The sequence below is a fragment of the Hermetia illucens genome, chromosome 1 (genome assembly GCF_905115235.1).
Source record: "Hermetia illucens chromosome 1, iHerIll2.2.curated.20191125, whole genome shotgun sequence".
Taxonomy (NCBI): Eukaryota; Metazoa; Arthropoda; class Insecta; order Diptera; family Stratiomyidae; genus Hermetia; species Hermetia illucens.
The window spans coordinates 30,898,987-30,926,784 of NC_051849.1; the positions used below are offsets into that span (position 1 = coordinate 30,898,987).

Below are 27,798 nucleotides of genomic sequence, written 5' to 3' on the forward strand. Positions count from 1 at the left end.
AAAAGTAGTGGCAGAGTAAATCACAAGATAGTTGGGGGAAGTTAGCTGAGGAGGAATTTAATGGACGAAGGGGATAAGTGGGCACGACAGCGGGAATTGCGAATGTGGAACCAGAAAGGTTTAAGGTTACCGCGCTTTAGTGAGTCTTCAACACTGGTCAAATATTCGTTTCTGGACTTACGTATTAAGGATTTGACTGAGGAACGTAGGGATTTGAAAAAAAACCATAGGTTCTAGAAGACAGGAATTCTTCCTCGCCGTCTGTTTTTGACGTAGTTTTTTGTGGACTTCAGTGGTGAATCAGACGGGGTAAAAGCGTAAGCCTCACAATTGTTCATTTTAACGGTTGAGGAACCAAAAAAACCTTTCAGGAACATGTCCCGAAGTCACTGCAGGATTTCGTCCCGTTGTTGTCGTTTTTTTTTGGTTAGTGGTAGTAAACCATTGTAATTTGTCCTAGTCGATACCTATAACCCAATAATAACATAATTTTTAATTCCAGACGGCTTAGCAAACGATTTATTAAACAATCGCTACTTCCATGTCCAATCTTAGCACTCTCACTATCATGATGCCCCATTTTGTTCTTTTCGGAAGTTTCTCGATAAAAATTTCCGGCGCAACGTTTGCTTATCCAATCATTGTCGAAGGTCAAAGTCACATTTCATTCATGGTAATTAGTTTAGTATTCAAATTGAGTGGCGTACTCTAATTAGCGCATCATAATAATTTGTCAGTTGTGACAAACCACTTATGAAATGTGTTTCCATGTCTTATCGGTCTTCATGTTCAGCTCATCGTACGTGCATCCGGGTTCAAATATCACTTATATATATACATATGTGTAATCGACGAATATTTATTCGTGTAGGTAAACTAGAACATGCTTCTTTGGATAAGTCAACATAGTTGAGTGCTGACATGAATAAATATGTATGTTTAGCAGAATCTAACAGCCTTGATGTTATCTGACACAAAATCAGTCTGCAGAATTCTAGTCGAACTTTTGTAATAGCTGGAGGAAGTAACTTGCTTTAATATTATTCATAAGTGCATGTAGTTCCTCTTTTACTCATATTCGTTCTATTGAGAAGGGACAGAATAATTAGTTCTTGTTCATGCAATGAATGTTTGCTTTTCAGCTACATAAACAATTTCCTTCCATGCATATGCATACAATTATCAGTTATTTTTCAACGTCATGTAAAATTGGAGGAAAATTACAGGAGGAATTGCACGAAGTACTCCTGATCAACTAATGAAATATGAGTCTCAGGTCCATGAAAATCTATTCTACATCCAAAGTGCCTTCAGAACTTCCACAAAAACTTTTTACATTTGATCGGTCGTATACACTTCCATTGACAGATGAAAGCTACAAGCAAACATTCTCCTTTTAACACGAAATACGCTTGGTCCGATTTTGATGTGCCACACATGTCTAGGACTATCCCTTCTTATCATTAAAGGCAATTCAATACTCATAAGTACCATCACGGTCAGTTGAAGTGACGTCAATTATTGTTGGTTGTCATAATTTGAGTGCGCACGATGCCCTTTTTCGGATATAATGAGTAGGGTGAGTGACAACCTGTTGCTTTTGTGAAATTTATGTAAACGTTTAAAAACCTGGGAGATAGATAATACCGAAAATGAAGCAAGTGATAGCTTGTAAAAATATGGAAATCTATGAAACTTCGTTTCATGCCTCAATTAGCTTGGAATATGCAGAGGCAACTCATCAGATGCTGCCTCATCTATGTCTTGGGAGTAACCACAGGTGATAATCGCTCCATTTATATATAATCGCAAAAACGACCTGAGTGCGAATTATAGTGACGTGAAATCCGCCGTAAATTCAGTCCTAAACCAGGTCAAAGAGAATTTTTGGTTGAGGATGCTGGGAGTGCTGAGTCCGCACCCACTTGATGACGGACCGGTTATTGGAATGACACATCTCTCGAGGCTTAGATTTCACATAATTGGTTTACACAAAACCTTAAAAAGAGCTAGGTGGAAGTAGATTCTTCATAAAGACGAATGTCAATTATTCTCGTTAATTATGACGTCAGCATCTTATTTGCTGGACTGTCCTTATATATTTCTGATTCAAGAGCCATGGGTTTGGTTAACAGAATCTGTGGTATTTAATCAGTCAAGAAAACTAGGATCTTCTTCGATCAAAGATCCTCGAGACCGAGGGCCTGCGTTCTGATGTCAAAATTATTAGAGGCAACCGTGCTGAGACAATTCTGTTCCCAGGACCTAATTGCGGTCAACTTACAATACTAGCTTAATGGTAAGAGGAGAAACGTCATAGTTGCCTCTGCCTACTTACTCTATGATTACTTGTGTCCTCCGCCGACGTAAGAACTAAGGGATCTAGTAGTGTATGCAGAATCAAGTGGCTTTCAACTTTTAATAGGTTGTGATGCGAACGCTCAGCATATGCATCCTAGAGGAGAGAAGCTATTAAATTTTATCATTTCAGCTGGCCTGCGAAAGTAGGGTGTGCCCCTACGTTCGTGGGGCCAAGAAGAAGTGAAATAATTAACCTAACAATCTGCACCTCAAAGTTGTTAGAGTTGATTAGAAACCGGCGAGTGCTAGATGAAATCTCACTGTCAGATCACCGTTACTTAGTCTAAGTATCGCAGGCGAACAGCCTGTAATACAAAGACAGAATCCTAGGAAAACGGATTGGATGAAGTTCAATACACTTGTTGGCGACAAAGTTGAGCTCCCTAGGCAACTAAGGACTTCTTTGGCGATAGAAGATCAATTGAAAACTCTGAATCGCACTCTTTTAGAGCGCTTTAAAGAGGCTTGTCCCATTTCCTGAGGCCAACGTGGCAAAACGATTCCATGGTGGAACCAAGAACTGCAGAGACTCAGGAAATCAACCAGACGACTTCTATATCGTGCTTGCAAAAGCAATAAAAATGAAGACTGGCGAAACTTCCGGAACTCATAGCATACTGTGAGGAACTAGAAGGTGAAAGGGAGACTTCCAGGTTGTGCAGAGGATGAGTCGGTCAAGTGGGACTCTCTTAGAAAACCGGATGGTACTTTCATGGACTCCAGAGTTGAGTCTATACAGACTCTCTTGGAAGCACGCCACCCGGGAGAACAGGTCTCAGAAGTGGGAAGAAGAGAATTGGCGGTTTCTGCATCCCTTCAACATGAAGGCGTTGCAAGGAATTGGGACACTGCGAGAGCGGTTGTTACCAATGAAAAGGTGAGAGCTGCTATACTATTATTTGAACATTTCAAAGCACCTGGCATGAATGGCATGTACCCAGCGATGCTAAAGGAGGGTATAGAGCACTTAGAGCAACTTCTAAGAAATATTTTTAGCGGATATCTTGCTCTGGGCTACGTGCCTTCCTTTTGGCAGAAGGTAAAGTAGTCTTCATACCAAAGCCTGGGAAAGATGACTATTCAAATTAAAAGAATTTCAGGCAAATCAACCTAACATCACTTTCGTTTAAATGTCTGGAGAGACGGATTGAGCGTCACATTCGCGAGAAGGCGGTAAAGTCGCACCTCCTAAATGAAAACCAACATGCTTACCAACCTAGAAAGTCCTGTGAGTTTGCTCTTCATTCTTTGGTTTCAAAGATAGAGGATGCAACTCTGAAGGGTGAGTACGCGATAGGGGTGTTCGTGGACATTGAAGGGGCTTTTGACTGTGCGCCCTTCTAACAGCCCTGTGATGCCGCCAGAGAGCATGGTGTTGACGAAACTCTAACAAAGTGGATCTACGCTATGCTAACGCTGAGATTGCTGTGTGTTGAAGTGGGTGTTGGTTGCTACTTAACAACGGAAGCGACGAAAGGCTGCCCTCAAGGAGGTGTGCTATCACCGTTTCTGTGGAGTATGCTGATCAACTCACTACTATACGAACTGCAAAATCTCCCAATACACGTTCCAACTTATGCTGATTACGTGGCTATTGGTCGAGATTTCGGAGTAGTGTGTAGAAATACATAACGCGCCGTTGATTTGATTGATTTCAGTAAATCCAAATAAAACCACAATGGTATTATTTACAAAAACGAGAAAAACTGAATGGTCTTTGCCTTCCAGAGATGACGAGTACAATCCTTCAACTCTCCGAAGAAGTAAAATACCTGGGAATTATTCTAGACAAGAAGCTTCTTTGGAACAAACATGTAGAGATAAAGATGAAACGAGCTCTCAGCTTATCTGCTGTGTAGGCGGACCTTTGCCTCGACATGGGGACTTAGGTCTCAAGTAGGAATGTGGATATATGTTGCTATCGTTAGGTCGATGTTCGCTTATGCATCCGTAGTGTGGTGGGTTAAGGCGAAACAAAAGAGTTTTCGTTATAAACTTGCAAAGAACTGTGTCTGGGAATCATCAGTGCCATGGGCACGACATCCGCCCCAGTTCTGAATGCATTACCCAATTTGCAGCCCTTGGATTTGTTTGTTCAGAGCACTGCAATGAGATCAGTTCATAGACTAATTCAATTAGATCTATGCGGAAACAATGAACGTGGGGGACACAGAGCATTGAAAAAAAGAGTCATTGGGAGAAATGAATCTAGTTTTCGCAATGCCTTCCGATTCTCGGATCACCATACATCTGTTTGGTAGAAGATATGATGTTATCTTGAAATGGTGAGAAGACTGGTTCGAACCAAAAGAATGCATGTCAGGAGGACAGTCGTAGCATGCATTTAACGGGGTTTTTCAGTAAATTTTTAGAAGTTGATAATATACTATTAGTAAGTTTATTTGAACAGATATCGGAATGGGAGATATTTTGAGCCCTAGATTTCATCTAACCGCACCACCCTAATTTTTTTCGGATTTTTCGGTTGAGTAATTTCCGAAAATGAGTCCTATCTCACTTTAAGTACGTACATTTTGACTCCTTATTATTGATATTAAATTCTCAAAGTACTAATTAAGGCCTTTCATTTGATACCCCGCATGACTATAATAATAATAATAATCGTTGGCGCAACAATCCATATTGGATCAGGGCCTTGAGGTGTGTTAGAGCACTTCATTCAAGACTGTAACGGTACACTACAGTACACTGTAGGAGACAATGTGGTCAGCATTGCGCTCGCCCGAGATTATTACCCTGATTTGACTCAGGTACTCATTCACAGCTGAGTGGACTGGTATCCGACGTCAAATCACGATACAAATCCCACTGCCACCAGTGAGATTTGAACCGCGACCTTCCTATGACAGCCTTGTGCTCTAACCACTCAGCTATCCGAACACCCGCATGACTATACCCGATGAAAAAAAATTTTACATCCCCCCTTTACATGTATAGGAAGCCTCCCTTTGAATTGCATCCGAATTAATGTTACTCACTGTATGCATGGGATTTCGTAGTTGCCATATGTTCACAAAATTTCGTTCGGATCGGTTCAGCCATTCTGGAGAAAAGTGCGTGTGACAGACAGACAGATAGTGAAGGTTTTGTTTTAAACAAAACCTTAAAAATCGATTTCTTGAAAATTCTAACTAGATATAACCCCTTAAGAAACATGCCTATTCAAAGGATGAAAGGTATTGAGACCTTAGAAAAAAGATGCCCAACTGTATCGATCGATTAAGTACAAAAATAAAGGAATTTTGTAATTTTTTTTACCTTTTTTTCATATCGATAATCATTACTTTTGAATGATATCTCGTATATGCACGCCTTTTACCATTTAGATATAATAAATATATTCGCAACATGAAGATATCTTTCCTCAATTCTAATTTATTCTATTTTGGAGTGCTTTTTATTGTACTTCTTGACTCATTCGACCTAATTAACTGTTAATAAAGAGAATTCGTTGGTAAATAGATAACTATTATCTAATTTTAACTGATGATAATAAGGGTCCCAGTACTAAAAACACCAATCATCAAAGCAATAACAGTAATCAGCGGAAAAAACGAAGAAGAATCGCGTATGGTCTTTTATCCATGTAGTCGAGAATACTACAAAATGAAGACCAATAAATTTCATCAGTAGATTGATTGGTGAATACAATTGGGAAAGTAAATTGCTTGCGATTATCATATCACTATATTTTTGTGATTGGATAAATTTGGTATAAAATTATATATCATTGGTTGCAGTGTTGCTAAGGTAGATCTATACTGAACAGGTATTATCCTACCAATCCTCAAAATAGGCTTAAGTAAAAAAACAACGAAAACGGATGGATATGTAAATAAAAATGTCAAATCATCGGAAAACTAAATTAAGGCCGGAGTAGACGATGTTCCAGTCAATCACTGTCAATCAAATTGTTGGTTTTCTCTATGTGGAATACATTCGAACGGATATTAATCGAAAATCGATTTAATTCGGAAGGACGCGTTTACATATTCTTGAAATATGTTTTCTCAAAGTTGATTTTGGAATTTTAACCAGGTGAAAATATTTTAAACATTCTTGAAAAGAGATAAAATATTGGATTTAATTGAGTTAATCGAAATCCGAAATGAGTTTAAACTACTCTTGCCTTATATTAGGATTTTCTGACATAAAAACCTCGTCCCAATTTGAGTTTGATTCATTCCAGTGGTTTAGATGTAAATGAAATAAATTTGAAATTCGACGAATGTCCTTTATTATCACTTTCAAATGTCTCATATGCTGGCGCATATGCAATCCAGGTTAACTAATTTTTTTTCTGCGGATATAGTCAGCTGAGTCCAAATGTCGTGAGAATTATAGACTAGCAGTCGATCGATTACTTTTCATCTTTTGCAAATGGATCACAAAGATTCAGAAGTTATGCTTCTGTATTTTTTATATTTTTTTTTTTTCTGTTCGATTGATAATGGACCAATGAGGCAAGACTTTTATACGAGAATCATGAAGTTAGCCTAAACAAACAAAGTGAGCGTATGTAGTCATTAGCTGCATGACAAACAGCGTGGGACTAGGCTGAGAATGGCCGGTGGATACACAGGCTTATTCCAGACATGTGGACTATACCGATCTGACTTAGCTCTTAACCGGACACGGTGGGTACAGGAAGCACCTCTATAGGTTCGGTTTCGATGAATCGCCCGATTGCCTTACATGTGAAAGTGCAGCCGAAAATGCAGAATACATTTTCTTCACCTGCCCAAGATTCAAAAGCTCAAGGCGAAATCTTGAAACAGCCAAATACCCGCTCAACGGTGGAAAATCTGGTAAGGTACATGGGGCAGTCAGATACAGCATAAGACGCGGTAGTTGCAATGATGAAACAGATCCACCACCAGCTAAAATAAGCAGACGCGCAGCGGAGGCATTGAAGGCAAACTACTGCAATTAACGCCACGCAAAGTGGTAAAAACTTATGAAGACTGAACAGCTAAGAACCGTATCGCCCCGCGAAGCAACACCAGAACGGTGGTCCCGCGGAGAGGATGTGGAAAAAATATGGGAGGTTTTAGTCGGTAAGAATCCGGCATGCGTGTCCTAGATTCCAAATGCGCATCCATGATGGATTTCCACCAATAAAAAAAAAAGACAGACAGACATCGGCTCGATTCTAACAAGGTTTTGTTTCACACTAAACCTTAGAAAGACATACAAATAGATGAATATAGCTTTTCCTAACCGGTCATTGGTAATCAAGAGCTGTGATGCTGATCACAGTTTCCACCAATATTTTTGGCTTTATTCTCTCCATGCTACTATAGTAGTTTCGCAATTTTTGTCCTCGTTAATTTTCTGTTATATCTTTGTAATGGAATTCGGTTTTCATTTTTCCGTCTTTGCTCTCCGGTCAACAGTGTGCTGTCCATGACACTCTGCAGCAACTTTCGTCCCTCCTCCACCTCTTGAAAGCTACTTTGACCTCTTTCTTGCTCGGTTTCGTTCCGATTAACCCGCTCTCGAATTTCACTAAAATTTTTCGAAGTTTCCAATCTAACTTCACAAGGGTATACGCGATTTTTTCGTTTTTTTGGTAGGTAGTGGTACACTCGACACAACTTGCAGATTCCTTTTTGCTTTACTCGAATTCGATAATCACGATTTCAGCTATTTTTCCCAAACTGTGTTTAATTAAGAAGATCTTTTAAAATTTCACTTAACTGTTTTTCAAATTAATAAATTCACAAATTCTGTGAGGTCTTCTAATCTCTGCAATATATGGAATTATCTGCTTTAACAGCGGAGAAAATGAAGAAATTCAAAAGACAATGCCATCATTCCTGAAATATGTCGACAATCCTTATAACACTTGGCTGTTTTCTCACGCAACCATGGAACTTAACCAAATGGTTTTATATTTGGATAAAAAGAGGGTTATAATGAAGATAGATACTATACCAGCAGAAAGTTGTTAACCTAAAGAGTCATCCTAGCATAATTTGTATATATGAACAACGATTTTTTTGACGATGATGACATCCAATATATTTCCACCCCACGTATATGTAGCTTTAAATGCACCTTCGCTATATTGTCCAAACTCTGGTAGAAGAACTGCCTCAATAATAATACTATGTTGAAGATGTTCTGCACTATCGTTCCACGAGATTGAAATATGGAAGCAATGCGAAACTCTTCAACTCTTGCCTGCTACATGTCATTATAACAATAACAAATAAGGGAGTATACCGATGCACTGGGCATAACCCATGGACGTCTTGATAATAATGATAATACCGGATTGGTTAGACTTTGAGGAAGGGTGACAATTCGATTGTTTGCTTCGCTATCCAGTGGAATCCCATGATAGTCAATCAGTTAGTTGCCTTAGAACTACATTGTGCAGAACAGTAGAGGGGAAGTGCAGACCTCGCGAGTAGTTTGGGGCGTATGGGGGTTTAAATTTAAATCATATTCAGACTTGAGACCTACTAGTATCCATGTAAATTACATATATTTACATAACCTTTGAAGTTTTACTATGATAGCCACTTTTTTTTTCTTCAACGTTCTCACAGATCGAATCGGCCCTTAGTTTTCAAGAAGGTTTTTGCCTCCAGAGCCGTCTTCTCGTCTCTTGTTTGATTCTCCTGTAGACCCCTTTTCACCAGATGCCTGAAGTTGTCCATGCCTGGCTATTTTCAGTACAAATGTTGTCGTCACCTGGGAAATTTGAATAACGACTTTCCATTGTGACACCTTAGTACTCCAACTACGAACACATCTGGTTCTTTATTGTGTTCGAAATTTAGTGGAACAACAAATCTCATCATAAAATCTAACTATGGCACAGCAGCAGTTAATTGGACTGACAGATGCCACCACCGGGGTTCTCCGTGACGGAGTAGGCCTTGACATCCTCCTCCAAAAGTTTAGCCAGATTACTGCCGAATGTAGCCTCTCTAAACCAGTGAAGCACAATGTACAGCACAACATTAACAATACTGGTTCCCCTATCTTATCGAAGGTGCTTCCCCTACCACACCAGAAGCTGACTATTGCACGGAAAGACTTCGAACAACTTATGTAACAGGGTATCTGCAGACCTTCGGACAGCTGTTGGTCTTCGCCACTCCATATGGTCCCTAAGCCAAATGGTGCCCCTGTGAGGATTACAGAAGGCTAAATGCGCAGACTTTTCCAGACCGATATCCCATTCCACTCATCCACGACTTTGCGCATCATCTCGCAAACTGAAGCATCTTTTCGACCTTGGATTTAATCAAGGCATATCACCAAATCCCTGTAGCTCCAGAAGACATTCCAAAGACGTTGATAAATGCAAGTTTCTCCAGACACAGGTGAGATTCCTCGGCTACTTCGTTTCCCCTGCCGGAATACAGCCCGACACAGACAAGGTGCAACCAATCGCAAGCTTCCCGCATCCGAAAACTGTGAAGGATTTGCGGAGGTTCTTGGGCATGCTAAACTTCTATCGCCGTTTCCTGCCCAAGGCCGCCCAATGCCAGTCCGTTTTGAACGCGTACTTGTCTGGCCCCAATATAAAAGCCACACGAGAGATTGTGTAGTCTGAAGAGGCTGTCCGCGCGTTTCACAAATCCCAACAACAACTGGCTGATACTACACTCTTGGCATTTCCTCGACAAAATGCACCCCTAGCGGTTTTTGTTGATGCCTCTGACATTGCAATAGGTGCTGCTCTTCATCAAAAGGTGCATCAAATCTGTCTGCCGTTGAGCTTCTTCTCTAGACAGTTAAACCCCGCTCAACGGAACTACAGCACCTCCGATCGAAAACTGCTCGCCGCGTACTTGAGCATTAAGTACTTCCGCTTCTTCCTAGAAGGCAGGCCGCTCACAGTCTTCACGGAAAATAAGTCTCTGACGTATGCTTTGAAACAGAAGCCCGACAAAGCCACCCCTGGTCAGCTTCGACACCTGAACTTTATACGGCAGTTCACGTCCGTCATACAGCACGTGTCCGGCAAGGACAACATAGTTGCTTTGTTACGTGTCTCCGAGATTAACATCTCCGCCTCACTCGACTTCTCGGCTATCGCCAAGGCGCAGGAGGATGATGCAGTTCTTCAGAGCCTCAAATCGAACCCCAAATACAAATTTTGGGAGCTGCCCATCTTCGGTTCGAACCTCTCTCTCTACTGTGAATACAGGAAAAGGGACTCCAATCATACATTCCGGCCACCTTTCCCAAGGAAGTGTTCCGCACGGTTCTCGACTTAGCGCATCATGCATCAGGACAACAAATCGGTTAGTCACCGAGAAATACTTCTAGCCCTCCATTAATAAGGATATCAACTCCTGGGCCAGAGAGTGCAACGCATGCCAGAAGTGTAAGGTCACTAGGCAAAACAGAAGTGGGCTCATTTCCCCGCACTACAAACCGGTTCCACACCTTACACCTCGACATCGTAGGCCCTTTGTGAGACTCGCACGGTTTCAGGTATTGCCTCACAATCATCGACAGGTTTATGCGTTGGCCTGAGGCAATACCTCTGAAGGACATTACGGCGCAATCTTGTGCCGAAGCCCTCTGTCGAGAGTGAATCCCTTGTTATGGTGGGGGATCATCACTGACCAGGGAATGAAATTTGAGTCCACCCTTTTCTCGGAGTCAAGCAAACTCCTGGGATTCAAACGCCAGCGGACTACGGCATACCACCCGCAATCCAATTGGATGCTAGAGCGTTGGCACCAGACGCTGATAGCCGCCATTATGGCCCACGACGATCCGTCCTGGATTGAAGTCTTCCTTCTCGTCCTACTTGGCCTCCAAACAACCCGCCGAGAGGAATTTGCTGCTAGCCCCGCGGAGCTGGTATACGGGAAGAACCCAAGGCTCCCAAGTGATCTCTACCGCCTTAAAACTATTCCTCCCACCCGAAATACATCCGTTACTCCAACTACGAAGCCATCTGGTTCCTTATTGTGTTCGAAATTTAGTGGCAAAACGAATCTCACCATAAAAGGTAACTATGGATCCTAGAACATGATATCTCATCGTAGTTCACACTTTTCAATTTGATAATTGCGATATCTTTGGCCCTTGTCAACGAATACTAACAAATTAAATCTTTTATCGAACATATCCATCCATTCTCTTGACAATTTTCTAAGTGTATCTTTTATGTTTATGTTCCTTAGTCCTTCTTTTCCTTGTCGCTACACTTTGCATTCCAATCCTTAAAAGTAATCTCCAGGTTTCCAGCTCAAGTGTTGGATAAAAGAAAAATAACATTCCCGAGGCTGCAGAGCAATCAACGGTAATGCAATCAATCGCATTCAAAGACTTCTATTGAAAACTTGTTCATGGAACTCAGTCATATATTCTATGGGTGCACATATGTAGGTTTTATTTATGATAAGCGTGTTTCAATTAAGTGAATAGTAAACAGCATTCCTTATAAATAAACAAAAGCATACGTGATTTCCATAAAAAGAAGTTTTGCACACACATCGCTCGACGACAGAGTTGCGGTTTAAACAGTTTTCAAGTGAAACGGACGCCGTATCAGCATCAATTATCCAAATCAAGATTAATGATTATATCTTAAACAGTTTATATATCTAATGTATCTGTTGTTTCTCTCTTCACAGATGGCTAATCTATCATAATAGGTATCGATTACGAAAAATAAGAAATACAACGAGAGAGCGCAAAAAGCAAAAAATAAAATAATGCAAAATCAAATGTCCTAGCATCGTATCGAATTCTTGTAATTTCCAATTTGCTTTCCTTTTATCGTCGTTGTGTCGTCATCGTCGTGTGTTTGGATCAATGGAACCAAAAATTTCCCTGTAAACTATAGGTTGAAGCCGCAGCGTTGAGGTAAATATAAAACCAATTTACATTTTATTATTGCGTTAAGGATTTCAAAGAGTAATTTAAGAATAAACCAAAATAAATAAGATTACTCTCAGAAGATAATGCGTCGAAAAGATACTTTCAAGTGAAAGCTTATTAAATCCTCAAATTCTGGGAGATCAATTAGCGATTGGAATATTAGAGATTCCCAAATAAATTGGCGTATCTAAATGGAATATAAATTGAAAACATTTCGAATTAATTTAAATTTTCGAAAAATATTAATACTTCGAGCGGACTGACATAATTCTAACCACAATGAAACATCGCAACTCTATTCTGTTTGGTTTGCGTTTAAATTTGTTATTATGAGTGTTCATTAGTTTTAATTGATAAATAAGCAATTATGCAAACTTAGCACTAATAATTCTACATTTCGATTCAAAACTATAATAAGTTTATGCTTTTTCCATGTAGAAACTTGTGTTTCTTCGATTATCGAATTTTATTTTGAATGTTGTAAATTCCCATTAAGTGACTCATAATATTGATGGAGGTATGCGAGATTGACAAATAGATAGTGATGGAAAATAAGACTATTTTCGTTAAGTTGAGTCATTTCGACTCAATCACTTAAAACTCACTGAAAAGAGTCACCATTATTTTCACTTCGCCTATAATAGTATGAAGACAAAACAATAAAATACATCTAAATTAATTTCAGAATAAGCACTCTTCTTTTTCTTTATCTTTGTCCCGTTCACAAGCGGGCTGGGCTCGTCGTAATCAGTTTCGCCATTTTGTTTTATCAAAAGGATGATCTGGATGCAATCGCGAGGCTTTCAAATGTTGTTGTTTTGATCGGCTTACCATCCACTTCGATGTTCAAACCAATCTTGGCAAGTGAATTCTCCTTAGCGCGAATTACTTGACCATACCATCGAAGACGCCTCTCGCAGTTTTTCCACGATCGGATATCCTCATTTCGGATGCGATCAAAACGTGCCACGCCACTAGTCTAAGGCAACATCTTCGTCTCCACTACCGCAAGACGCCGTTCATTACCTTTTATATTCGCCCAACAATCAGAATCATAAATGACAACAAGGCAGACGACAAATTTTAGATTTGAGACGTTCGTTGATACGTCGGTCACAAAGGACACCAGTTGTGGAACGCCACTTCATCCAGGTGGCGCTAATGCGTGAAGCAATTTCATAACGCAGTTCTCCATTGGCTGGTAGCATTGACCCGAGTTATTTACATCGCTCAGTTCTAGGCAGGTCACTGTCATTGACAGTGATTGTGCCTGTTTCATGGGGGTCGGTTGTCAAAAATTCAATTTTATTCAGATTCAATCTGAGACCGTGTTACATTTGGCTATCATTCTATTTTTGGACAAGTTCCTCGAGATGATTTTTGCTATTAGACGCTAGGAAAACATCATATGCACGCTAGACGTTGAATGTCCAATGTGACGGTATCCATGACAAGAACAAAGAGGAATGGTGACAGGGCGCTTTTTAATGAACATCAACAGAGACAGATACACCCGCCACACTTCCAACTTTACTTTTTGGATCGTGGTAGAACAGTTGGACCCAGCACATGAGTTCTTCTGGCACTAAGTGTTGTCGTAGACCATACCAGATGAGTTCGTGTGGCACACGGACAAACGATTTCTCCAGATCCAGAAATGCAATGTAAACAGGGCGATGCTTCTCATGGTACTTCTCCATGAGTAATCGTGCAGAGTGTATTACGTCAGTAAAATAGTTATCATTCCGAAATACGTATTTACTAACTATTAAAATATATTGTAGTAGGAGCAAGCTACCTAGTTTTATTTTTATTACGTCAGTAGTTCCGCCGTTCTTAATAAATTCGGCTTGATTCACGGTTGTTTCAACGATTTCGTGAATACGGTTACCAAGAATGCGTCCAAAAATCTTCATGGTATAGGAAAGTAATCGGATTGGACGGTAATGTGAACATTCTACTGGACTATCTTTTTTTAAGGTTTTGTGTGAAACAAAACCTTATTAGAATCGAGACGGTGTCTGTCTGTCCGTCTGTCCGTCTGTCTGTCTGTCTGTCTGTCACACTCGATTTATTCGGAAACGACTAGACCGATTGTCACGAAAATTGGTGAGAATATGTAATCTGGTGATCCCTTTACATGCAGTAAGTGGCGCCATCTTGTGTTAAGTTTAAGGGGGGGCTCCCCATACATGTGAATGGAGGGTGGAAATTTTTTTTTCACAGAATGTTGCCATGTAGGGTATCAAATGAAAGATCTCAATTAGTACTTTTTGAATCTGGTTCAATATTTGATATTAGATGAAACATAGGGGAGTGAGGGTTCAAAATATGACCAACAAAAAGTGTAACATGTCTCGTTCTCAGAACCTATCCAACCGAAAAATCTGAAAAAAATCACAGTGGTGCATCTCTACGAAATCTAGGCCTCAAAATATATCCGGTTCCGATATCTGTACAAATAAAGTTAATAATAGTATATTTCCACATTTTAGAAATTTACCCGGCACCCCCCTTATGTTCATCCCAGAAGTACAAAATTCGGCATGCGTGTAATGAAGAACATAATGCACAGTTTGGTCAAGTTTGAAGAAAATCCAACTATTATTAACAAAGTTATGGGGGGTGAAACTTTACAATTTTTTGTGAATTTCGTGCACTCTGCAACCTGCATGACGTCATCATCACATATCAATTCGTCAATACCACAACGAAATGAGTTCTTATGAATTGGGTCGCAGAGAATTATTTTGTTTTAGTTTGTTAGTTATTCGTCAACCAGACATGTGTGCATGTAGGTATATAATATATGCGTGCTAATGAACTTTGCGGGTAGTGCCTAATTCAAATAGTAAATCGGAAATATGGGTACGATCAATTTATATACGTGCATATATGAGTACAGTATTCGGTAATAGGCAGTTTGTTTGTTTAGGGTGAGCGTGATATCTATGGCTGTAATATGTACGTATGTCTCGTAGTTTGGAAAAATATGAAGGATTATGTTGGATTTGTAGCTATATACGGGCAGAAAAATGTGCGTTGAAGTTTCTCACATAAGATGAACACAAAACCTTTATACCCGAAGCGCGAGCTTCCGGTATTCCGACTTGTTTCCATATTGCAACTGTGGTATTTTCTTGTCAGTTAGATGGTGTTCTACCTTCCTGAATAACCCCGTGTTGAAGTGGAGTGGAGGATGAAAAAATTCTTCAGTTAGAAATTTGCTCGAAATATTCTCGCCATCTATCCGTCGCGGTTCGAAGGTCAGTAAACAAAGTACCGTTCTTGTCATTAGCACAACAGAAGTGTTCGATATCCTGTCAGCTTTTGCAAGACGACTCAGATCTCTCTCGCCATCGCATCGCATCGCGCATTGAATTGGATCGCTTGGGTGACAGCGATCACTTCTTCGTTTCCCGATTGGTATATTTATAAGAATGCGTTTTATCGTCGAGAAACTGCTGGTATAGGCGTTTTTTTTTCGCGGAACTTCATTTCCACACGGTCATTCCAAAGCCAAGTATCTGGGTTGATATACCGCTTACTTAGCTTGGTGACCCCGAGGCCTGCAAAGGCCGCTTTGTGGATCGTGTCTTTAATTTTCCACATTCGTAATGGTTGGTAATCGCGTAAGTGAAATCATTTCTTCTTTCTTCTCACCAAATCGCCACCCTTTAATGCGCAACGCGCCAACATGTTCCTCACACTGCTTTACCGGTGCCTTGATTCGCAAGGTGGCAAACAACGGCCGATTTTGAGGTGCGATGGTCACATAAGGAACGACTTTGCAATCAGTGACGGTGCTAAAATGTCGGCATCTTATGAGAATATTTGATTTGCGTTTTACTATTCTCAATATAAAATGTAGGAACATGAGACAACGTTTGATGAACCATGTATTCATAAATACAAGTCCGCAAAATCGACTATACCCATTGCGCACTCCAAGCCCCTTTCCCCCATGGCACCTGCTACCGTCTGCCTTTTCACCCACATGACCATTAAAGTCGCCAGCAGAGATGGTATAGTCATCAGCACGCACGTTGCAGGTCTTTGCATCGAGAAGTTGCTAGAAGGCATCTTTCTCGGCATCAGGTCGCCCTATCTATGGTGCGTACACGGTGAAGAAGTGAATAGTGCGATCAGCCGATATAATGGTGAGCTTCATCAGTCGGTCATCCAATCGTTCGCCTTCTTTAATGGCATCACGGAAATCGGATGTATGAGCTACCAAAGTAGATAAGTTGATAGCATCTTTTTACCGCGTTCGTAGTCGTAGCTTTGAGCATCAAGTTTCTTGCAGAGCACAGACATAAATGTAACTTTTCCGAAGAGCTTCTGCGAGTTCCAGGATTTTTACAGATCTTGTGGCAGACACCTATTTGTTTTGCTCGGACAAACTTACTTACTTCCTGGCGCCGTCCATGCGTCAGAAACCCTTGCTCATTTCTCGACAGTACCGGGCTTCTATTCTAAAAACGTGAAAAAAACGGGCTTCACACGGGATGACCCCCTTAAGGTTTTGTGTAAAACAAAATCTTATTAGAATCGATTTACTGTCTGTCTGTCTGTCACACGCATTTTTCTCGGAAACGGTTGGCACTAAATTTGGTGGAAAAGTGGGAATTGTGAACGCTCACGCATGTAGTGAGTTACATCCTTTTACGTGGAATTTAAGGGAGGATACCCATCCATGCAAAAGAGATGTAATTTTTTTTTTCATCAAAGATAGTGTTTTGGGGTATCAAATGGAAGGTCTCGATAGGTACTATCTTGGTTTTGACATTCGTGGCAAACGTGGGGAGTGCGGGGATCGAAAGGGATCATCTCTTTAACGGAGCCATTCTCAGAAACTATCCGACTGAAATATCCGAAAAAAATCAAGAGGGTGCCACTATACGTGCCTAGGCTCCAAAATACTCTCCATACCGATATCTTTTCACATTATGTGAATAATAGTATATTACTATAATCTTTAGTATTTGGCTGCAAAACCAGCCTTAAGCTCATCCTAGTACCACCTTTCATGGTCAGAGTTCAACACATGGTGTCGTCCGGCTTGCCGGAACTTGGATAGTGGTTTCAGTCCAGCAAGCAACCAGTTGGACTGTGGATTATTCAGGCGTAACTGAATTGACGGGTCTACCTGACCGTGAATGGCTGGCTTTACGAGAGGCAGTCGGAATATATAGCTTAGGTCCCTTTTCGAAGACCTCGCAATTGATTGAGAAAGGTGACCCGAAGATGGTGAGCTCCTTGAACTTGTATTTAGAGTCCGATTACAGGCTCTGAAGAACTGCGTCACCTTTCTGGGCCACAGCGATTGACGAGAAATCGACTACGACAGAGATGTTAATTTCAGAGATCCACGACAAAGCTTAGACGACCGGACACATCTTGAATGTCAGAAGCAAACTGGCAAATGAAAGTTAAGTGCGGCAAAATTGAGAGATTTATGATCCGTGAACAAGATAAACGGGCCGCCCTCAAGGGATGTCTAATTTCATATACGCTGCTAACAGTTCAAGATAGTAGGCACTGTTATTCTGTCGAACGAAATTCAAGTATCACTCCGCCACAGGATCAATTTAATTTAGTATAATTTTGTTAATACCAATATGATTTTGTTAATAACACTAGGATTTCTAGGAAACCTTCTAAAACTTCTTAACATCATTTTAGCAGATATCGTGAATCGATGGGGATAATCGTGGCATATGTATGGGCCGCTATAATTTTTTTCAGATTTTTCGATTGTGAAGTTTCTGAAAATGGGTCCGTGAAACAAATAATTACTTTCTAACACAATCCCACTTCACCCCTCTAAAAATAATGTCAGAACTGATACCGGTTTGAAGAAGTACTAAACTTTCACTTTTCATTTGATTTTGATACGATGAAACAAATATGGGGCCCCCCCCCCCCCCCTCTTTTGCATGCATGGGAGGGTTCACAGTTTCAACTTTTTTACCAAATGTCGTGCCAATAGGTACAGCCGTTTCTGAGAAAATTGCGTAACACGGACACACAAACCCTTTATAATTTCCTTTAAATAAAATTACACATTACATGCAACACTGTCTGATACCTAAGTTTACTCGTGGTATGCATGTTTTAAAGACGGAGGAGACAACTTGATTTCTGGTCTCAGACCAGTCAGCTTTTTCGTTCTTGTTTGAAAGCTTGGGTTTAACTCAAAAAAGAGGAGTCCATTGACTACAAAAGAGGAAGTAAGTTGCTTCCCAACTAGTCCGGTCCGTGTCACCAAGTGGGTGTGGAGTCAGGACTCCCAGCATCCTCAACAAAAAATGTGACTCGTTACTTGAAAAGGGTTCATAGAACACATGCTTTCACCAAATTTTATCAGCCTTTTTCGAGTATATTGAGTGTGATGGGCAGATTTTGTATTACGCAAGTGTTCCATCCGAATATAACTAATGACTTTTTCCTGGTACCCTGTTTGTTAACATCAACTGCGGAGTATACATACATATATCTATGCAGGCAACTTTTACAATGTTAATTAATTTAAGACACACGCTTACTTCTAATTCTGGTAATTTTCAAAAATCTGTTTTGGCAAAAATAAACATCTATAAAATTAATGTGTAATAATTGCTAAGGGCAATCTAATCCGACTTGCAATGACTTCAGAGGAAAACATGTTTGTTTGCACTTTACACTAGTAGAATCGTTCCCACATTTTGTGTCAATCTGCTATCGCTTAGAATTCAGGCCGGGAGCAAACTTACTGTAGTCGACCCAGAATAACATCGTTAAATTGTTTGCGGATATTATTCTTGCAAATGGTATAGCTATATACGAGTAGTAGGCGTATTTTACTCCCACGCATGTAAATCTTTCCTTTGGGTGGAATAATTTGAATTGACTTCGAAAAATTCCCTGCTCTATACCTTGAAGACTATTTTTCAATATTTTTTCAGAGATTTAAAAATGAAAATCGTGAATCGATGGGGATAATCACACCCATCTCATTATAATATTGAAATATATCACGCTAGCGAGATTAGTTTTATTGGTCGGATCTGATTATTTTTGCAACACAAAGTGGGAAATGCTGTTGAAAAATAGTTTATTGTTGATAGTTGCTATTATTTACAATCAAATGAGGAAAGTCATTAACCTATATGATTGCTCCGAACACGTTTTAAAATTGATAAGAATATTTTCCAGTGCGATCGAATCAAAAAGGAATGTGGAATATAAATATATCCACATTAAAGTCCTGAATTTGAGCACGTGCTTTTGCGAAGCTTTGCTGCGTAACAATGCAACTCGATCAAATCGCCTCCTTTTTTGCAAAAGGGTCATTCTTACGCTTTGAGCGAAGAGGAGAATGAGTGCTTAACAAAATATTGATCGTGTCAGCAGTAGATTTAGGAGTTGTCTCCTGGATATACGTAATAAAAGAGGCGCTGACATGGGTCTCGAAAAAGATCACGATTTGATGATCACTTACGCTCGGTTGCGTGTGGTGTCCACCACTTCTCGCAGGGTTGGAGAGCTTTGACCCCCAAGTTCAACAGCGACCGCTTGTATGATCCTGCTGTTCCTCGACAGTGGGAGAACTATCTAGATAAACTGAATAACCCACCTGAGAATATCGATGATCATTAGACCACCATATAAAAGATAATCTTTTCTCAATTGTTACGCAGGTTGTCGATGACGTCCCGAAGAGGCGTCATAAAATTTGGCTTTTTGCCGAATCGTGAAAGCGGACCCGAAGGGATTGAAGGCTCTATTCGCCGCTGCGAGGGCAACGCGCTCGAACTCCAATACCACGCGCGAGATTTCGAGAGGTTGAACGTAGTGCGCGCCGCGCCAAAGTTCCATTCGTTATTGCGCTGGTCAGAGAAGCAGAATATTCCGCAGATAGCAATGATTTTAGAACTGTATACTACATCACAGATTAACCTACCTACATGTGGTTTTTTGATGATGCTGTGAAACACGTTAACAGCAGCTAAAGAGGTGGAAGGGACACTTCACCAAGTTTCTAAATCGTATCGTGAAGTTCCGCCTCTTGAGGATGAAATGGGTAATTCCCATAACATGGGGATGCGGTCTGCTCCTCCAAAAAGAGGAGAAATCATCTTGGCCATCAATGCATTCAAACGGAGTAAAGCCGTTGAGCATGACCGTCTCTTCGCAGAGCTACTTATACGGGAATTCGAGATCTTTCCCAGAGAGTGGAAGAAGGAAGTAATCGTTAAGATGCCAAAGAAGAGAACTCTTCTTGAGTGCGATAATAACAGCAGTATCTACATGCACCCTGTCGTCGCAACAGTAATAGTTAAAATAAAACGCATCAAGGAACATCTTAAAAGCTTGATTGACAGAGAGCAAGCTACTTCCCCCTCTAGATGCTTGCGCATTGATCACATCATCCCCCGCGGGTCGTTTTGGAACAGTGCATGGAGCTTAGATTTCCCCTTCACCTGCTCTTCGCCGACTGAGTGTATCTGGTGAAAAAGGTATTTCAGAGGGAGAATATGAGGACATGCGGTCCTTTCGAGCGCTTAGTGTTATGCGACCGCTCCGCTCATCAAGTGGACGTAATGGACTTTCAATCCCTCAAACGCATTTAAATTTTGGCTCCATTTGGGTGAGTGAGGCGATCAAAATTGCTACCACTTAGCAGTAATCGGAACACTCATTAATAAGAAATACATTTTTTTTTTAATTTCGGATAGACAGAATGACTGTTCAGGCTCCTCAAACTTGTCCATGACATTTCGAAAAGCATTAGAGCAAGGACGTTTCAAGGACATAAGAAAAACGATGGGTATTTTTCAAAAATATTTTTGAAAAGTCAAAATATGTACAAATTAAATGAGACAAAAATCATTAGATTGTCTTCAGTAGTTGCTTTGTAGTTAATTCCGAAAAATAGAAGTGAAATTTACGCTTGACTGTAGAAGACCGCCTTAAAAGATGAATGGCAACCATATACATATATGTATATAAATATGAAATTCTATTTTTCTATTCTATTTTTTAAAAAAATAATTTCTTTTTTAATTTTCTGTTTATTTTATCATCGTCACCAACTGCGCAACAACCGGTATCCGGTCTAGGCCTGCCTTCATAAAGAACTCCAGATATAGTTTTGAGCCGAGATTCACCAATTCGATATCCCTAAAAGAAATCTGGCGCTCTGGCCTACACCATCGCTCCACCTCAGGCAGGGTCTACCTCATCTTCTTTTTCTACGATAGATATTGCCCTTATAGACTTTCCGAGCTGAATCATCCTCATCTATACGGATTAAGTGACCCGCCCACCGCAACTTATTCAGCCCGATTTTATCCACAACATGACGCTCATAGATTTCGTCCTTATGTAGGCTACGGAATCTCCATCCTCATGTAGAGGGCCAAAAATTCTTCAGAGGATTCTTTTCTCGAACGTGGCCAAGAGTTGGCAATTTATTTTTTTGCTAAGAACCCAAGTCTCCGAGGAATACATGAGGACTGGCAAGATCATTGTCTTGTACAGTAAGAGCTTTGACCCTATGGTGAGACATTTCGAGCGGAACAGTTTTTGTGAGTCGAAATAGGCTCTGTTGGCTGCCAACAACCGTAGGCGGATTTCATCATCGTAGCTGTTATCGGTTGTGATTTTCGACCCTAGATAGGGGAAGCTATTAACGGTCTCAAAGTTGTATTCTTGTGTGACCAGTGCGGTTTGATGTTCTTGGTTGGTTGGTTTTCGGTGCTGACGCTGCCACTATATATTTTGTCTTGCCTTCATTGATGTGCACCCCGGATCTCGTGTCGATTGCCTTCTGCTCGATCTGGATGAAAGCAGTTTGTACGTATCGGGTCGTTCTTCCCATGATGTCGATATCGTCAGCATAGGCCAGTAGTTGGGTGGACTTATAGAGGATGGTACCTCTTGCATTTACCTCAGCATCACGGATCACTTTCTTGAGGGCCAGGTTAAAGAGGACGCATGATAGAGCATCCCCTTGTCGTAGACTGTTGTTGATGTCGAATGGTCTTGAGAGTGATCCTGCTGCTTTTATCTGGCCTCGCTCATTGGTCAGGGTCAGCCTAGTCAGTCTTATCAATTTCGTCGGGATACTGAATTCTCTCATGGCCGTGTACAGTTTTATCCTGGCTATGCAATCATAAGCGGCTTTAAAGTCGATGAATCGATGGTGCAACTGATATCCATATTCCAACAGCTTTTCCATCGCTTGCCGCAGAGAGAAAATCTGATCTGTTGCTGATTTGCCTGGAGTGAAGCCTCTTTGGTATGGGCCAATGGTGTTCTGAGCGTATGGGGCTATCCGGCCTAGCAAGGTAGCGGAGAATATCTTATAGGTGGTACTCAGCAACGTGATACCTCTTGACGAGGGATGGCCCCCTTAAACAAATATCGTATTCCGGGAGTCAGTTTTTCCCTTCATCAGTGTTTTACAAGGGACGAAAAATCTAGTCAATAAAGGAAACCCTGCTTTACCACGTAAAAGACTGGCTACCGAATTGACTCCAAAAATGGTTAATGCGACTTTAATGGCTAATCGTCATTAATTATTTGTCTGCCATCAAAATTCATTGTTAAATATAAATTTTGCCTCAAAGTCAAGTAATCACCTGACTTTTATTTCATTATTTGAGCTTATATCGTTTTTGATGAATACTCTCAAATAAAGTCATTGTCAATTTATGTAACTCCAATAGCGCTACATCTATTGTAAATGATTAATGGTAGCAATTGACGAGTGGATGGATGCTGAATTGTTTCTTTATGTGACGGTCAAATGATGATCTGCTCCATGAAGAAGTAAACGTGTCATTGCTTGCAATTCATTTTGATTTGGTACTGTGGAATATAGCCCAGAATGCGTCCACAACTGCAAATTGCAAGTCAGTAATTTACTTGTCCGATGTGTATACAATTTGAATTAAGTGGAACACTTTGTTGGATGTCGAGTGAATAATGGAAATGAACAGTTGTTGGGACGAGTCATTAGGGAAACCCAGAATCTCCACCGGAATGTAATGATTATATATCGATCTTGCTTTGTCTCATTCCTGACTCCTCCATATTGAAATGTCAAGCCAACAGCAATATTTAACCGGTTGCTGACACATCCAACTTTTATCCGATGATAAAAGCTTATATGTGCAACTATTTAGATAGCTTTGACGACATTAATAAGTGTTGCTTAATCATAACATGGTGCCCTGCCTTGCTCAGCGATTCTAACTTTCGAATCGTTGAATTCTAAATAATATGAATACGACGTGCTTTCTTGATAAAGATACCATAGCCAAATCGGTTCTAGATATTGTTTTTATCTATTTTTATCTGATCAGTTATTCATATCTAATTCATTTCATATTTAATCGATACTTGTCGAGGGAAACTACATTTCAACGACGAACAACTATTCTTGAACAATAAACATCAGACCAAGTTCATATTGCCTAAGGCAGCACCTTTTCAATAATTTAAAGGACATTATCATGTAAATTCTAGTAGTCCGTGGCAGAGTTTCAGCGTTCACATTTATATTACTCTTTTTACGATTTCTTTGCATGTCGTGAGTAAAACATTATGAAATATTTTATCGTCCACTCGGCAATGACTATGGAAAAGAACAGCCTATTCAATTACACATTTACAACGGTTTTGATCTGCTGAAATATTGATTTTCTAGCAAAAGTACGTACTCCTTTTTGTATGTGGCTGTACTGTGAAGGATTTTCTTTGAATATTTGTGGAAGGGCGAATATTGAAGATTGGTGTTAAGAGGCCTCAAGGGCCAGCGGAAGGGAATAGTATTGAATAGAACCATTTCCCACACACTTTTCAAGTGGATATTGAATAGAGTTGGAAAATAGTGTAATTTGCGAAGATCGGCAATTTATGTATGTCACTCCTTTCCATTATTGTAATATTGGAAATAATTTGCTGTTCTCAAAGCAATTGCCTCAACTTAACGAATCTCTCTTGTGTGTGAGGTTCAACCTGTTAACGAAATTAGCTCATCAGTAAAAGTTTTGACTGAGTTTACAAAATTTTCATTGCATCAGGACTAAAACCGCACAAGATGATTCATTCATATTTGTATTCTCAAAATCAGGGTAGACTGAGATTCATTAATCCTTGGATTCGCATATAAAACTCAAGAATTAAGGGGGTCATCCCGTGTGAAGGTCGTTTTTTTTTCGCTTCTTTTAGAGTTTTTTTGTAAAGAACTGGATAAAGGTAAAAATACGAATTTTTCATCGTATATTGATTAATATCTTGACCATGCGTAGTAATTTTTCCAACATGATAGCATCGCCCGTTATTGAAATACAGAGCAACTTATGCACCCACCTGCAAAAAAGGGGGTTTTCTACTGCCACGCTAGAGGGCGCTGTGATCATCTTAAAGAAAAAATATAAACGGCATTTTAACGTGCGAACTTCACCACTGTCCGCAAACTAGGATTATTAAAAAATATTAAAAGCTAAATTTTTGGTGCCTTGTTAAATTTTTTTTTTTGACAAATCACTTTGCCCATATATAGTATCTAGATAAAATCGGTGTCAGAAAAAAATCGATTCCTCGGATTCGGCACACGGGATGACCCCCTTAATCAATAATTCAATCCAGAGCCCCATTACGATCGTTCATTACTTTCAGTTAGTTTCTGTAATTGTACCTAGAATTAACAGTTAAAATATTAAGGGGGCTAGTTCCAAACGTCACATGTTCCAAAAACGTTTTTTTCATGAAACGCTGAAAACTGATTCTCAAGAATCCCGTCTACCAAATTAACCGAAAATTGTAGTACGCTACAGTTTGGATGTTCCAAAAATGTTGTTGGTGAAATCTTTTTGTTTTCATTACTTTCGCATACCATGAAGATTTTTCAACGCATTTTTGATAACCGTATTCGCGAAATTGTTGAAGTAACCGTGAATCAGGCCGGATTTGTCAAGAACTGTGTAACTACTAAGGCAATACACGCTACGCGGGTACTCATGGAAAAACACCGCGACACGCATTTCTGGGTCTAGAGAAAGCGTTTGAGTGTGTGCCACACGAAGCCATCTGGTATGCTCTCCGACAACACCAGAAAAACTCAAGGGCCGGGTTCAATTGCTCTACCACGATCCAAAAAGTAAAGTTCGAAATATGGCGGCTATATGAAAGCCGCTTTGTATCTCTACAGGTGTTCATCAAGGAAGCGTCCTCTCACCATTTCTCTTTGGTTTTGTCATAGACACCTTCACACGGGACATTCAACGTCTAGCGCCCTATAATAATAATAATAATCGTTGGCGCAACAATCCATATTGCATCAGGGCCTTGAAGTGTGTTAGAGCACTTCATTCAAGACTGTTACGGTACACTACAGTAGACTGTAGGAGCCAATGTGATCATCATTGATCACCATGATTTGACTCAGGTACTCATTCACAGCTGAGTCTACTGGTATCCGACATGCAGCCACCATAACAAATCTCCCTGCCACCAGTGAGATTTGAACCGCCGCCTTCTGCTACAACAGCCCAGCGCTATAACCACTTGCGCCATCCGGACACAGCGTCCTATACACTGCTTTATGTGATGATGTTTTCCCAGCGGCTAATAGCAAAAGTGATCTCGAGCAATTTGTCCAAAAATGGAATAATCGCCTCATGCAACGCGGTCTCAGATTGAATCTGGTTAAAACTGAATTTTTGACGACCGATCCCCATGAAACAGGTACAATCACTATCAGCGGCACCGACTTGCCCAGAACTGAGCGATTTAAATATCTCGGGTTAATGCTATCAGCCAATGGAGAACTGCGTTATGAAGTTGCTTTACGCATTAACACAACCTGGATGAAGTGATGTTCCACAACTGGTGTTCTTTGTGATAGGCGTATCAGCAAACGTCTCAAATCTAAAATTTACCACAATGTCATCTGTCCTGTCACTCTATGGTTTTGAGTGTTGCCCAACTATAAAAGACAATGATCGGCGTCTTGTGGTAACGAAGATGAAGATGTTGCGTAGGACTAGTGGCGTGACACGTTTTGATCACATTCGAAATGAAGATATCTGCGATCGATATAGGGTTGCACCGATCGTGGAAAAATTGCGAAAGAGGTATCTTCGGTTGTATGATCGCGAAATTCGCACTAACGAGAATTCACTCGCCAAGGCTGGTCTTCATCGCAGTGAATGGTAAGCGACCAAAAGGACGGCCGAAACAACGGTGGCCTGATACGCTGGATGGGGATTTAACATCGTCGCGAACCGATCACGACGAACCGACCCCGCTTTTGAACGGGAGAAAGGCTGAAGAAAAAGGAGAAATTATATTCTTGAATTTTAATGTTCGGTTATATTAGAATGTATTGAGATAAAGTCGTATTTTTCCAAAAAATTAACAAAATTTCGAAACAAAAATCCGAATAAAGTAACTAATCTTAATTTAAACAATTAGTTCTTCCGGCTCATAATTTTGAAAATGTGTACAAAACTCTTCTCCTTGAACCACCGAATCAACACTGTTTTCTGGATCTTCAGGATCACCTACATTACTCTCAGCAAAACCTGGTATTACTTCATGAAAAAACGATAAATATGTATTTTCGTACCAAGGGCCGCTGAAATGTTTGATTAACAGCATTTTCACTTCTTTCTTGGGCAGTCTTTACTTAGTGTAACTATAGTATGATCGATCAACGCTGCCTCAACTGTGATAGTACCACGCCTAATTTTCAAAAGTCCCTTGAAACATGTAACTACTGAGCCATAGTGAAAAAAATGTTAATGCCATCTGATACGGCTTGAAATGAGCTACCCAATGCCAACACATTTTCGACAGTATTGGAATATGTGATGTGATCCATGATTCATCATCTGTGTAGATATTATATACGGCATTTGACACACCGCGATTGTATTTTTTGAACATTTCTTTCCAAAAAGTGACGCGAGTCTTTTTTGGGCGATTGTAAAATTTTTTTATATCCAACCAGAGCAATTTCCAAGAGTTCATGCAAAATGGTATTTATGCTTCTCATACTAAGGCTAAAGCCAGCCTCAATCTCACGGTATGACATGACGATCTTCCATTATCATATTTTTCGCAGCATCAATGTTTTTTGTCATAACAACTGATTTTGGACGACCTTCCTTGAACTCGTCTTTGAGTGAACTCCGGCCTCGATCAAATTCATTAGCTAGTTTTTTTACAATGGCTAAGGATGGAGCTTCATCGTCATAAGTCGAATGGACGCGAGGGAGTGTATACTACTGTCGAATTGTTGAACCTCGTCACAAAACCGGGATGTATGGAGTTCCTTACTAAGGCAAGGCTATCTCGGATACCGATGGTTGCGCTGTTGATAATGGTAATGAACCGAATCGAGTAGAACTTTTCGGTAGACCTAATAGTAAAGTCAAACAACTATTTGTATTTGGATTGATAGAAAGTTGTGTACTTTGAAATAATTATGCCCACCAGCATATCTCATATGTCCATGCAGTCAAATGGAAGCGACCACTTCAAATTGATCTCCTTAAT

General features: G+C 40.3%; 1 protein-coding gene across 2 annotated transcripts in view; it reads left to right on the forward strand.

Annotated features, from left to right (window-relative positions):
* Positions 1 to 27,798, forward strand: part of LOC119657911 (ADP-ribosylation factor 6) — a 77,584-nt gene that overhangs the window by 36,113 nt on the left and 13,673 nt on the right. For both annotated transcript variants that reach the window (XM_038065098.1, XM_038065106.1), the window contains exon 2: positions 11,997 to 12,228. The gene's annotated coding sequence lies outside the window, so the exon portion shown is untranslated. The remainder of the gene's footprint in view (positions 1 to 11,996; positions 12,229 to 27,798) is intronic.